The sequence below is a fragment of the Clytia hemisphaerica genome, unplaced genomic scaffold, assembly GCF_902728285.1.
Source record: "Clytia hemisphaerica strain Z4C2 unplaced genomic scaffold, Clytia hemisphaerica genome assembly, whole genome shotgun sequence".
Classification (NCBI taxonomy): domain Eukaryota; kingdom Metazoa; phylum Cnidaria; class Hydrozoa; order Leptothecata; family Clytiidae; genus Clytia; species Clytia hemisphaerica.
In genome coordinates, this window is record NW_027103734.1 from 441,322 (window position 1) to 450,449 (window position 9,128).

The window sequence follows — 9,128 nt, forward strand, 5'->3', positions numbered from 1 at the left end:
ACGGTAAGAAGACGCCCCCTTAACTGACAACCCCCCTTAGGAAAGTCATACTTTTAACACCCCCTTGCTTTTGTTTCATCAAAACCCAAGACCCCCCCCCCTAAATGTAGGGGGTAGAAACTATGAAGTAACTCAGCAAAAATACTCGCACAGCAGTATATGAGATTCTAAAATGGTAGAGTAGAGCTTTGAGCACAAACATTTGTTTTGTAATTTAGCTACTTTGGTTGGTCAGGCATTTGATGGCTATGCAAGTTTCCCTGCACTGATCAGTGCATTGCAAAGTGGGATATACATAAAACTCAACATCCTTACAAAAGTTGTCTTTTTGATTTTCAAGCGTTCACTTCCACAATAATTTATGTAATTACTCTTTTGGTCAGTCGGGTTTAACATATATGCGGTTTTTAGTCACGTGACTGAAGTACCTACTAAAACAATCCGGGGGTAAGTGTGGAAGCAACACAGCAGGTTATTCTTTAAGTAAAGAAATATCCTTTGGCATAGACCTTTTCGCGTAGACCTTTTCGCCTTTCCATTCGCCATATTGAATTGTATGCAAAAATTATGGTGGCCGAATTGCCGTGGTGAAATTCCCTTAGAAAGTATATACAAAACATATGCAAAAAGAAAGTATTACCTTAAAGGAAGAAATTTTGGCGGAAAGAAAATTTGGCGGATTTGGTGGATTCGGCCAGAATCTGCCAAATTAAGTTCCCGCCAAAATTTCTTTTTTCTACAATCCGCCAAATTAAATTCCCACCAAATATAATCTCTATTAACCCTTTCCGGATGCACGGGCCACTGGGTGGCCCATGAATCGTGTTCCTATATGACGCATGGGCCACTGGGTGGCCCATAGCTTTGTAAAAGATTTTAACAGTTTTCGCGCCAAAATACAATAACATGGTTTTGAATAATGATTTTGAGATAGATTTCCCGTAACCTGCAAAAAACCGCTTTTCTATATCTTGTTTACAACAAGAATTATAAATTTTCAATGTTTGTTGCAAATTTACTCAGGCTAAATCTGTAAGGGAAAAATTGCTCAAAAATTTGAACAAAAAATCACTTTACTCAGATTCTTGGAAAGCTTATGACATGAAATTTTTTTTACCCGGTCAGTAATTCAATTCTCTAAATCATATTCAAAGTTCAAGGCGTAAAGCAAATGCCTTTTACTCTATTTCTTTATTCAAAGTCAAAAATTTTGCCTTTCCGAAAAAAAATCTGCCGATTTTTCGGTCACGTATCCAGGTGTCAGCCATATTTAAAATATTTTTTTTGGTATTTCAAAACCCCTATTACATGTGAAAAAAATGAGGTATTACTTATCGTGATATCTTTTATTTTGACGTCAAATAAAATCTGTGCGGTTGTGCTCTTGACAATGCAACAAAATGGCGAAAACTTCTGAAAATCTTAACACGGAAATTTCATCAAAATATGGATCCTGCACCCCAAATGAATGCTTTATAAATGAAATAATACGGGATAACGATGTCTTGCAGTGTAGGAAGTGTCAAAGATTTGTTCATTATGCCTGTTCGGAGCTTCCAGCCTACCAAGTACAGATTTGCCTTCAGTACAAAGCAAGGAGATTCGAATGCGCGAAATGCATCACAGTCACGCCAATATTATTAGAGAAGTTCAAAACAAGTAAACAAAGAACGACCAATAACAAGGCAACAAATACTGGAGGTAAAGAGAAAGATCAAGAATGAGCAATGTGTTTTCGCTAGACTGGATAGACTGGAGAAGAAGATCGACGATCTTGTAAACAAAGATGATGTCGTTAAAGGATCCAAACAACAGCAGACATACGCTAGCATCGCTAAAGATGAGCTAAAGAAAAAAGACCACGATATAGAATCAAAGCAACAACAGACATACGCTAGCATTACTAAAGATGAGCTAAAGAAACAAGAGGTAACGATCAAGAATTTCATCAAAGAAGAGAAAGAAGAAGAACGATGGTTAAACTTAACAAAGTACAATATCATTGTTCACAACCTCGGAGAGAACAAACATGAAGACCTAGAAGAACAACGTGTAGGTGATAAGGATTATGTTGAAGAAGTTGTACAAAACCAAATGGGATTAAAGGTAAACATCGTCAGCGCAGAAAGAATAGGAGCTCGGAAGGACGAAATGTTCAAAACAAAAAGATGGCGACCCTTGAAAGTCGTGCTAAAGAACGAAGAAGAGAAACGTCATATTCTGGCATCAGTCCACAAATTAGAGAAAGACGAATTTAGAGTATCCGACGATTTTTCGAAAAGAACGCGAAACCATCAAAGAGTGGCATAGGAAGGCAAAGGAGAAAACAGAATTACAAAAGGATGGCAGCTGGATATATAAGGTTAGAGGAAGTCCTCGGACAAAACTCTACTTTAAGAAGATCTGTAACAAACCCGTTACTGACAATGAAATATTGTAAAGACGACTGGTTAAGAGGCCCACCGTGCGCCTACAACTGTAAAATTGTAAAATGTTAAGCATGATTATTTCATAGAGGTCGATAGACCTGAGAAATATATTACTGTAAATTAAAAAAATAAATTAAAAATTTTATCAATCACTTTCTATTGCAATTTTAGTGAAGCCAGTCAAAAATAGAATTTTTGTTTGTGTCATATAGCTGTGAAATCATGCGTCTGGAATAGTCGCGCGGCTGAGGTCGAAAAACGTTTCATTTCGTGATACATCTTTTAGATTCCAAAAAAAACAACGGAAACTCGCGAATTAGTATGTGTAGATTACAAAATCAAAAAGTTTCCACGATATTATCGTGCAAGTAACGAGTAATTGGCGATTTTTTGCGTTTCCAGGCAAAATTGCAAGGCCTGGAAATTCATGATTTTGGGGGGGTGTCTTCAAATTAAAAAAAGACCTATATCACATGATAGAGCTCTTCAAACTGAGCAAAAAAGTGTATTATACCAAAGTCCCAACTTCTCTAGATCAAAATTTATTGGCCTATTTGTGGTAAAAAACTGATGGAAAACAGGGAATTTCCCCACAATCTGCATTAATTTATGCAAAATTAAACACCTTTTTGACCACAAATAGGCCCATAACTTTTGATCTAGAGAAGTTGGGACTTTGGTGTAATATACTTTTTTACTCAGTTTGAAGAGCTCTATCATGTGATATAGGTCTTTTTTTAATTTGAAGACCCCCCAAAAATCATGAATTTCCAGGCCTTGCAATTTTGCCCGGAAACGCAAAAAATCGCCAATTACTCGTTACTTGCACGATAATATCGTGGAAATTTTTGATTTTGTAATCTACACATACTAATTCGAGAGTTTCCATCGAAAAAAGTGGAATCTAAGAGGTGTATCACGAAAATCATTTTCTAGCCACTTTTTTCGACCTCAGCCGCGCGACTAGAAAGGGTTAAGGTGTTTTTGCATTTTTTTTGCTGTTTTACGCCATTTTAAAGGAATTTATCGTCCATCCGCCAAATTAAATTCCCTCTAAAAAACTTTTTCGGCCATCCGCCAAATTAAATTTGCGCCAAAATTTCTTCCTTTAATGTAATATAAAACTTACATGCATAATTGGCAGTCAGGCACATCCTGGCAAATGAACGGGGTATTTTTCACTTGCGACCATTGGCAAATGAACGGGGTTGAAAACGAAAGTGACGTAATAGAGCCGAATACCCAGTTTAATTGAACCGGGTTGGAAATATTTTGCTTCATTTCAAAGAACTGCATAGATGAAATTTTTTTTCCATGGGTCAATTTTGTCTTCGAAGATTGAAGAAACTTTTAACGAAAAAATAAAGTTCCCAGTTTTCTTCCTTTTTTCCCTTTTTCAGTTTGAAGTTCATTTTTATTCATTTTTACGCTTTTAGCCTGAGACGTCCTATCTCATTTACACTGGGTGACGAATACCCCATGCAAATGCTCACCCCGTTCATTTGCCAGGATGTGCCTGACTGGCAATCTTGGGTGTTTTAGCATTGACATGATCCAGAAATAAAAACAAAAAAATAAAGAGTAATAAAAGGAACCATTGGTTTAAGTCTTGGAAATTTGGGTTGACACAGCCAGGTACAGCTGAACACATTTCTTTAAAGGTTTGTGATGACAGCTAGCTTGCTCGTTTTCGTCGTTTTCTTCACTGCCACCACTTTGCCTACCATTTTTGAATTGGCGGCATAACCTATTCAGGCGGGCGTGACCCGCCCAGCAGGGAAATGTAACTAGCCGTATTGTAGACTATGCTATAGTCTAAGACGAGTTTCATCTAAAAAAGGAACAAACGTGAAGAGGGGAATTTTTTTACGGGAGTGGCCGTTGTCTTAGACTATATCAATTTGGTAGAAAAGCGGAAATTTTGGATTTTGGTTAGCGGTGTGATCGGCCGGCCCGGTTCGAACAAATGTAAACAAACAGTCGGGTCTGACTGGTAAATCCCAGGGCAGTTCTTGCTGTGAATACAGATTGACCCGACTGGAACAATGATTCCAAAACAGGGCGACAGAAAGTTGATCGGATCAGGTCGGGTTAGCGTGAGGCATGGCCACGAACTGAATTGATATTTTCACTGTTCAGTTGGTAGCCAGGAATTGAATATGATAAAAATACAGACCGACAACTGCTCCTCCTACTTTCACTGTTCAGTTCCTGGCCAGGATTCCACCCATGATCAGTTCAGCTCGTAGCCAGAACCCCACCTATGATCAGTTCAGTTCGTAGCCAGAACCCCACCCATGATCAGTTCAGTTCGTAGCCAGAACCCCACCCAAGATCAGTTCAGTTCGTAGCCAGAACCCCACAGAGGATCAGTTCAGCTCGTAGCCAGAAGAACCCCACACAGGATCAGTTCAGCTCGTAGCCAGAACCCCACCCAAGATCAGTTCAGTTCGTAGCCAGAACCACACCCATGATCAGTTCAGCTCGTAGCCACAACTCCACCCATGATCAGTTCAGCTCCTAACCAGGGTGCTACCCAAGATCAGTTCAGCTCGTGCCAGAACCCCGCCCATGATCAGTTCAGTTCGTAGCCAGAACCCCAACCAAGATCAGTTCAGTTCGTAGCCAGAACCCCACCCATGATCAGTTCAGTTCGTAGCCACAACTCCACCCATGATCAGTTCAGCTCCTAACCAAGGTGCTACCCAAGATCAGTTCAGCTCGTAGCCAGAACCTCAACTGAGATCAGTTCAGCTCGTAGCCACAACTCCACCCATGATCAGTTCAGTTCGTAGCCACAACTCCACCCATGATCAGTTCAGCTCCTAACCAGGGTGCTACCCAAGATCAGTTCAGCTCGTAGCCAGAACCTCAACTGAGATCAGTTCAGCTCGTAGCCACAACTCCACCCATGATCAGTTAAGTTCGTAGCCACAACTCCACCCATGATCAGTTCAGTTCGTAGCCACAACTCCACCCATGATCAGTTAAGTTCGTAGCCACAACTCCACCCATGATCAGTTCAGAAACTTTTTGTTCAGATCTTTGAAGATGCTTGAGTACTGCTTTTGTATCATATAAGGTGTCATTGTTCAGATGTTGTGGAAATTGTTGTTCAGATATCGTGGAGGGTTTCCTTCAGTCATAATGGAAAGTGTTGATCAGCCGCCGTGGAAAGTGTTATTTAGATATCGCAGAAAGTGTTGTTTAGACACGGTAGAGGGTGTCGGTCTGATATCGTTAAAGGTGTTGGTTGAATTTTGTAGAAATGCATTGGTTATTGAAATATGTCACTCAAGTGCCAAGCTGAAAAATTGACTATCAAAAAATATAAAAGATAGCTAACTTTAAACTCAATCAAACCCAACAAAAAAATAAACAGAAAGTAGAATCTATTAAAATTTAGGCCTTCTTTCTTAGAAGAAACTTTACAGAGATTGAAGATTTTTGACGTGCACAAAATCATACTTGACAGAACTGGGAAAAAGTCAATATTTCAGTCTCAACTGACACTGATTCCTGCTACCATAAAAGAAACTACAAAATCCAGTGAATGTAAAGCTTACCTTTATTTAGATGCTACTTCAAGCTTCAGGTGTCAGGCATCAAGTTGAATAAAATTTCCAAAAAATCAAAGTTAGAATTTGTTTGTGGGCCTTGAGGAAAACAATCCCTTCTAACTAATATTGTCAAAAAAGCTAAAGAAACAGCAAATGCATTTATGTAAGGTCTTCAGCCTCCAAATTATCCTTCAAGAGTATTCTTCTTCACCAGACCCAGAACCATCATCTCAAAGAAAACAACCATTTTTTGTTCACTCCCTACTTGCATCCTTCCCTTCGATTTTGTGTTGTTTTGGTTTTCTCTACCAAGTTCGTCTATAAATCTGCAAGGATTTTCCGCAAAAATCACCGACCCTTCTCCAAGGTCGGTAAGGGCAAAGATGAAATCAAGAAAAGCGCCAAATTGATATCGTCCGTAAACACAGACTCTATCCGTCGCGAAACATATTACGTTTTATAATATACAAACTATGTTATATCATAATAACATATTATACGGACGATAGCATCGTCTAGCCGTATTGTATAACGGTTGCGAAGCGATCCAGACTCCACCTCAATTCGCAAGTTGCTAGCAAAATAAGAGACACTCTAAAAAGCCGCTATAATAGAGACAGGGTCGTAAGAGCCTTAATGCCCCAAACACACCACATAATCCACGGCGGCACAACACCCGTCGCCTCCCGCCACGCATTGCATCGCTCTTTTTTTGTCCTTCTAGTTATTCTAGTGTAAATGGTGCCTTAATAAAATCGAACGATACTCGTCGAACGATCGAACATTTTTATTCGAATCACGAATCGCCTGTCGAAATCATCAAAACATAAAAATAAAACAAAAACAAAAATGTACAAAGATGGCTTGTTGGTTCTTGGGCAGTTTTGATTTATTTCTTGACAAATTCGACAAATTTGATTACCTCCATACTTCTTTATCATAGATTATCCACTTGGTTTTGCAAGGTAAGTTTCGTTCACTAAAAAAGAGCACTCCTACCGCCCGCCCGCCCGCGCGACTTGCAAAAACCTCTCATTAATTGACCTTATTTGATACTTGATACTTGCTGTTAAAAGTCAAGGGATGATGAAGATCCTTTCTGTCAATGTTCAAACTAATTTTTTCCCATTTAACAGCAAAATAAACATTTAAAACCGAAGAACCACTGCTTATATGCGTGCCGCCCGCGCGAGGCAATTTGATCAACTTCAGATTCTAAGTCCGTGTTTCGGCTTCCGGTAATGTTTTGCTGTTCACTGCTAGGGTACACCATTTTAAAACGGCATTTTTCGCAGTCCTAGCTACCAAACCGAGAAAGTTTTCGTGGCTTCAAGCCAAACCATTCAAGGTCATTTTGATAAAATCATCGGTTTGAAGATGTGATTTATATAGCAAATTTTATAGCAAATTTTCGCTTGGGATAGAAGTTAAAGGTACGTGCACAATACAGCAAAACTGCTTCGCTCATAAATTCGCTTCGCAAAAAAAAGCAGAAACGTAAATTTATCGCACGCTGCGCGCGCTCGCCATTTATCTCTATATCTGTGACTTTCAAGAGAAAAGATTAAAGTTGGTCAGCGAAAGCAGACACTTGCCGGACTTGGGTTAAGAACCACCGCCGCATCGTTCTGCATCGTTTGGATAATTAATAATTTTGAAACCCCCTTTACATAACACGGAGACTCAAATGCTTTTTAATGATTTTTGTACCCGAGGGACTTTCGAGGATGTAAACAGGGGCTATTGTGGCCCGCACATACCCGCCCGGGGCACCCATTTTGCCTAAGTACCCCCACGGCGTACATACTCTGCCAAAGCACCTATTCTCCCCGGACATTAACCGTGAAAGCCGGTCTCCACTTACTTTCGCGCCACATGAGCAAAAACTCTTTGACGTTTCTGTAAGGTCATTGGTCTTTTTTATGATGTAATCTTTTCTTCAGGCAAAAAAGGTTAAGAAAAAAAACTGTCGCCCATTTTGCGCGAAAGTGGAGACCGGTCATGAGTATCGCAGCGTACTGTACTGACCTATATAACAATCCAAAAGTGCTAACATCGCAAAAAACGGATATTGTTGGGATTAGATACTTTTTGGGGATTTTGGTGCTCTTGATTGTTAAAAGGGAGCGTTTGGATTGTTCGGGTAAGTACGGTATTGTTAGCCTTAACCAGTACTTGTTTGACGACAAATGCCGGCAATCATCCAAGATCTGACAAATATAAAGATTTGATGAAAGGAAGTCATTTCAGAACATCGCATCATTAAGATCTTTCTATAAGTAGAAATTTATTGAAATGCGTTTAGAGAATCGAAAAAATTATCAATTACTGGGCAATTACTATTACACATTTGCGAGGCACAGTTCCCTTTTTTGGAATGTAGGTTATTGCCATCAGTAGCTCATCAGCACTCAGAGCTACTGCAATCAAAGTCATAATATTTGAGAAAAAAGGGAAATTCCCAAGAAATCTTACAACCACAAACGATTTGGAAGCGCTCTAAATCAGGTTGGAAGGGTAGAGTTTTAACTCTGAGTTTTAACACTAGACTTCAAAAGTCCAAGAAAGGTCCAATAGGGCTCAGAATATAGCTTGGAAGTCTATAAACCCCTCTCGAATTGAAATATTCCAATAAATTTATCAATTAGCCCAAAAGCGACTTTCTCACCCGAACTTTAAATTGCTAAAAACGAGGAATTAACCAAAATTCTCAATATATTTTGACCGAGATTATGGATGGATGAAAGTAAATTGTCTCAAGATGCAGTAGAAGACATAGATAAGAGGTTTTCAAGAAAGTCAATGTAGGCTTCACAAAGAGAAACTCAAGGATTATTATTTAAAATGATCATATAATAATATTGTCATAGAAAATATTTTTTTTCTAAGAAAACGTTTCTAAATAAATGTGAAATAAAGTCCCCTTAGAATCCTGTCGAAAAAAATAAATTAATATAAAAAAGTCTAGAAAATTATCTGTTTTGGTCTATGAAATAGCATGATAAAATAATCTGTGTAAATATGGGTGGTCAGGGTGATTAAATTTAATGAAAAAAAGTATATAAAAAAGTACGCAACCTCATACATTCTCAGACCTATTCTAATCTAAACATATTACTGATGTTAAGCATACCAGGAT